The sequence below is a fragment of the Gossypium hirsutum genome, unplaced genomic scaffold (assembly GCF_007990345.1).
Source record: "Gossypium hirsutum isolate 1008001.06 unplaced genomic scaffold, Gossypium_hirsutum_v2.1 scaffold_1410, whole genome shotgun sequence".
NCBI lineage: Eukaryota > Viridiplantae > Streptophyta > Magnoliopsida > Malvales > Malvaceae > Gossypium > Gossypium hirsutum.
The window spans coordinates 1-6153 of record NW_024403607.1 but is presented as its reverse complement, the minus strand read 5'-3'; the positions used below and the strand labels follow the sequence as shown (position 1 = coordinate 6153).

General features: G+C 36.3%; 1 non-coding gene across 1 annotated transcript; it reads right to left on the bottom strand.

Annotated features, from left to right (window-relative positions):
- Nucleotides 1-1785: 1785 nt before the first annotated feature.
- Nucleotides 1786-1891, bottom strand: LOC121227710 (small nucleolar RNA R71). Its single transcript, XR_005925239.1, has one exon. It is a non-coding gene; the product is annotated as a small nucleolar RNA R71 (small nucleolar RNA).
- Nucleotides 1892-6153: the final 4262 nt, after the last annotated feature.

The window sequence follows — 6153 nt, the reverse complement described above, 5'->3', positions numbered from 1 at the left end:
AAAAATGTAGATTCAGGAGCCACAAGGGCTAGGCCTTCCCACACGTGTTGGACATACGGCTGTGTGAGCTACATGGGCTAGACACACGGCCATGTCCCAGACCGTGTCAATTTCACAACTTGTTTCCCAAGCACACAGAAAAGTGCAATTTTTAGCCTTTTTGAGCATTTTAAAATCTATAAATAGCAAATAGAAAAGAGGGAAGGGAGCAATCAGATAATAAGGAAAAAACAAGTCAAAGATCACCATTGGAGCCAACTCTGAAGCAAATCTAAATCAAGGTTAAAGACCTCCTTTAATATGTTTTGATGTTTTATGAGTTTCTTTATTTCTTGTGATTATTTTGAATTTGAGATATTTTTATTCAGAATTATGAACTAGTTCCCTAAATACCTAGGGAAGATTAAACATATGATAAATTCTATTATTTAATTTCTATTTTATGCGATAAATAATTGAATCTTTTCATCAGTTATGTGTGCTTACATCTTGTTTTAATATTTCTGGGATATAAATTCATATTTAATGTGCTTAATTCAGTGGAGGAAAAGTCCTTGTTTCAGAGTAGATCTAGCATAATTGAGTGGAGTTGCATGCAATACTAGAAATAGGACAACATAAATCTACCGGATTAGAGTAAAATCTAATAAGAAATCCATAGATCAGTTAATACAACGATAGGGGTTTTAATTAGAAAGATATTTCAATAATAAACCAAGAGTCAGTTGTTCTTGCTCTCGAAAGATATTAGCATAATTTAGGGATTTTACAGATTAAGATACCAAGTGAATAAATCGTTTAATTCAGATCATAATAAAATGTGAAGTCTAGTTGGATTCTTTCCTAGGTATTGTCTCTGTCATTGGTATTATTCGGTTATTTTTCTAATTTATTTTTTGTTGAGTTCTTAGTTAGATTAATTGAATAAATTTCGTTCAAAACCAATCACTCTAATTTGTCGACTAAATAATAGGAAAACGGTAATTACTAATACTTGTAGTCTTGTGGATACGATATCTCTACTCACCACACTATACTATTTATCGATAGGTACACTTGGCTTCGTCATTTTTTTAGTATGTTTCGTGACACGACAAGTTTTTTCGCCATTGCCGGGGACTAGAATATTAGGAAAACTTTATTTTTATTAATTTAACCATTTTTATTATTTTTTTATATTTTAATTTAATTTCTACATTCTAATTTTTATTTTGTTTCTTATGGCAAGTTCTTTTAGTATTTGACTAGAAGAACCCGTCGGGACCATTATTTTTTATAGTGAAATTGAAAGTACTGCTTGTAGAAATCGTGAAGAAGCAAGGCAGAGTCGATAGGATACAGTAGACGAACAAGAGGACATCATTATTACTTAGGATATGGGTAGTAATTAGAATATTAGTTACCTCCTGCAGCTCCTGCTCCTCGTACTATGTATGATTATCCCAAGCCCATTCTGACTGGGGTTGAATTGAGTATTGTGCGACCCACAATTGCTGCAAATAATTTTGAACTAAAGCCAAACACTATTTAGATGGTACAATAGTATGTTTAGTTTGATGGTTTGTAAGATGAAGATTTAACACTCATTTGACCAATTTCCTAAATATTTGTGACACTTTCAAGATAAATGGCGCCACTAATGATGCCATTCGCTTATGGTTGTTCCCATTATCGTGGAGGAACAAACAAAGTAGTGGTTAAACTCTTTACCACGAAGTTCTATCACTATATGGGCTCAAATGACTGAGAAGTTTCTTCTAAGTACTTTCCACTGACTAAACAACTAAGTTGAGTAATGACATCTCTTCCTTTGTGCAGATCGATTTAGAGACGTTATATGATGCATGGGAGAGATACAAAGACTTCTTAAGAAGGTGCCTCATCATGGGTTACCTTTATGGTTGCAAGTTCAAACCTTCTACAACAATTTGAATCCTTCAACTAGGCAGTTAATTGACACAGCAACTGGTGGAACACTGAACAGTAAAACACCAAAGTAGCTTATGAGTTTATAAAAGAGATGAAACTAAATATTATTAGTGGCAAGTCATGAAGGCAAAGTGATGAAACCAGCTAGTGTCTTTAATTTAGTTGCAGTCACCATGTTATCAAACTAAGTAGAAGTATTAAATAAGAATATTGATGGTTTATATATTTCTACACAGGTGAATCTGGTGATGGAATGCAATGTAAATGGAGTGGAAGGAATAATCGAGAATGCTTACCCTTCGGTCCTAGCACAAGAATGAACAAGTTAATTATATGGGTAATAATTCTAAACCCAAAATAACTCTTATGGTAATAACTATAATGTAGGTTGGAGGAACCATCCTAATTTCTCTTGGGGTGATTAAGGAAATCAAAGAGCGCAACCACTTCTAGGCTTCCAACTACCTTATTAGAAAAGAAGAAGCCGAACCTTAAGGAGATCTTGAAAAAGTTTATCTCCATGTAAAAACTCATTTCAAATGCTGAGGCAAACTGAAAAATCAGCAAGCATCAATTCAAGGACTCGAAATTCAATAGGTCAACTTGCTAAATTAATTCCAAAAGACCACAAGGCAGCTTGCCTAGTAAAACAGAAACTAAGCCAATAGAGCAGCTCCATGCAATTACTGTTCGAGACATGGAAGGATTAGTTGAACCTGAACAAGAACCAAGACAAAAAAGTATGGTGAACAATGATGAGGTTGAAGAAGGTAAGAAAGAGCTAAATCTAATTTTCAAAGAATACAACTGGAGTGTCATATCCTAACGCGTTGAAGAGAGATCACACGAATGAACAATATGGTAAATTTCTTAATCTTCGTAAAATTTACACATTAACTTAACATTTGTTGAAGCTCTTTCACAGATGTCAAATTATATCAAATTTTTAAAAGAGATATTAACAAACAAGAGGAAGATAGATGCCTCACCGACTGTAGAGCTCAACGCAATTTGCTCGACCATTCTCCAAAATAAACTACCTAACAAACTGAAATATCTAGGGAGTTTTACTATTCCTTGTCTTATTGTGTTACATATTGTAATGCTTTGCAGATTTAGGGCTAGTATTATGTCATGCCTATAAAATTTTTAAACAATAGGTCTCGGAACCCAAACACTTTAGGATGAGTATCAACTAGCAGATGGAACATTAGATATCCTAGGGTATTATTAGGATGTAATTGTAAAAATTGATAAATTAATATTCCGTTGACTTCATTGTGTTAGATATAGATGAGGATAGTGAGGCACCTTTGATTTTAGGTTACCCTTTTTAGCTACTACAGACTATTATCGATGTTGGTATAGGTGAACTTGTACTTTGTGTAGGTGACGAAAAGATTATTCTCCAAGCGCGTGATTCTGTGAGAGTCTCTAGGGATGGAAATGATTTTAAATGTTCTGTAAATGTTAGTAACCATATGGCTTAACCTTTTGCAGGAAATCCCTCGTGGAAACATGATAGAGCCATGTATCAGTCAATGTGACAAAAATAGAACAACTTATCTAGAATGAATAGTGCAAATCGGTGAACTAATGAATGATGAACACATGTCAAGGGGAAACTGAAAAACACGATGAAAAGCCAAAGCGACGCCATGATGAACATGTGAATGGAATGAACCAATTTAAGGTTGGGGACAAAGTACTACTGGACAAAATGAATCGACGAATTTACCCTTCAGAGTTTAAGTCAAACGGATCAAATACATTTATGATACTGAACGTCTTCCATTACGGTACAGTCGAGGTAATAAATCCTGAGTTTGGCACATTAAAGGTAAATGATACTCGACTCAAACCTTATCTTGGTATTAGAAATGCTAAGGAGAAAGAGGAGCTTCAACTCCGAGAACCACCGTAACCATGCGCATACTAGGTAAAGTCGAGCTTAGACTCTAAATAAGCACTTCTCGGGAGGCAACCTGAGTGTTTAACTTCTACTAATTCTTTTAAATTTACTGCATGCTAATTTAAAATTAATTCAATTTAATTCTTAATTAAAATAGGTAAAAATATATTTTTTTGATCCACACGGCATGGACACACGGGTGTGTCCCAGGCTATGTACAAAAGAGGGTAATCAATAATGAATCACATGACCATGTGACACACACGGCCTGGACACACGGACGTGTCCCAGGCCATGTGCATAATGGAGCAAATAGCATAGAGTTACACGGTGTGAAGACATGGCCATGTAGGTCACACGGCTTGGACACGCGACTTAAGTTGGTCTACATAGCCTGGCGAAATAGTAGTGTAGCTCACACGGACGTGTCCTAAACTGTGTGAACACTGGAGTTAAATTTTCAAATTTAATTACAAGTCATAGAGTTACATAGTCACAGACACGGTCGTGTACGAGACACGGCCTGTCAGATGAGCATGTGTAAGATCGTATGTGCCACATGGCCTCATACACGGGTGTGGGAGAACGAAGAAATAGCACACACGGCTGTGTCCATGGCCGTATAAAGATTGGGCTCAAATTTTGAATTGCACCATGGGCTGAGGAAGCCCCACACAGGCATGTGACACGTCGTGTAGCCCAACACAAGCCTTTACACGCCGTGTCCCCTTTTTAACCCTTAACCTTAATTTTCTTTGTTTTTCTTCTTCTCTAATCCGCCTAAAAACAAAACCCTAGCCGCCGCTTTCACGCCCCTGTTCCAACTGGCCATCGTCACACATCTGCTTTTTCTTCCATTCCCCACCTCCGAATCCCTTCCTCATTTTCTTCTTCCCTTTCCCTCTCTTTTTCCCTCATCAAACGAACCCTCCTTCCTTTTTTTCTCCTTTTCCCTTCGACCACCCCCGCGCGACTCTCCTCCCTTCCCCTTTTTGCCTCACCTTGTCGCACCCCTAACCAAACACTACCCTCCGTCGATGACCCCTGACCCCCTGACCCCTCACCTCCCTTCCTCCTTAGACTAAATACACCTAAGCCACCGCCCATCACCATAATTCACCCAGCCCTTTCCACTCTTTCCCCCTCCGAGCCTTCCTCATCCTTTCTGCCTTGTTCCTTCTTCGCCTTTAACAAAATACCCCTACGCCATGCCCCACCGTCGTCGACCACTGTGCGTACCTTCCACTCCACCCCTCCCCATAGTTGGTTCCTCTACTATTTACCTTTCCTTCTCGTTTTTGGATTATTATTTATTTTTCTTATTTCTTATTTTTATTTTTATAATATTTTTTTATTATTCCTATTGTTACTAGTTTTTTTGTTATTATTCTTATTCTTGTTATGATTATTTTATTAGTGTTATCATTCTTTGCACTATTATTGTTATTGATTATTTTTATTTTATTTTTATTTTTAGTATATTCATTGTTGGTTCTTTTTATTATTCCTCAGTTTTGTTTCTTTTGGTATTATTTTTTAATTTTTATTTATATTAGGTTCAATGTCGACTTATTTATAAGGCAATTTGTTTAGGTCGAATTTGATTTTTATTACATAGGTTATTGGATTGCCCCTACTATGTTGATTCTTCCATCTGCTTCTTATGATGATGTTGATATTTGGTTATTTTATTTTATTACAGGTACACCATGACAAAGTGGAAGACTCCAAGCATGACCTCATCGTCAGGCGCTTTCCATCCATGTACCGCCATCCATCTGTCTCTAATTTTATAGGGATCTTTAAGAGAAAGCTCCTTGGGACTAGTTCTTTTACATTGTCAAGCCCACCTACTTGGAGCTAACCTTGGAGTTTTGTTCGACATTCGTCCTTTCGCACGTGATGTTTGAACCACGATGAGCCAAACATTATTACTTTTTATACTTGACGGAGCTGCATTAGGACTTTATACTGAGGAGTTCATGAGTGCTGATGGGTTTCTAACTTTATACCGACACATCCACTATTTTCTAACTTTCCCGGCCTAGAAGTTATCGCCGAATCTCTTAATGTCACATAGAAAGGGATTTGAAGACAAGATTGTCGAGTTTAAAAACCGTTATAGTAAGTTAGATTTTACTTAATTCAAAAAAAAAGTTGATTTTCTTTAAAACTTGTCTCTTAGCAGAAACTTTTTGTAACCAATTAATTTAGGGAAAATCGTTTCTCTTTACGAAAATCATTAGTTTTTAGAAAAAAAATCATGTTTTGTGGAGTTGCAATTTTAAAAAAACAATAAAAAATAGTATAAA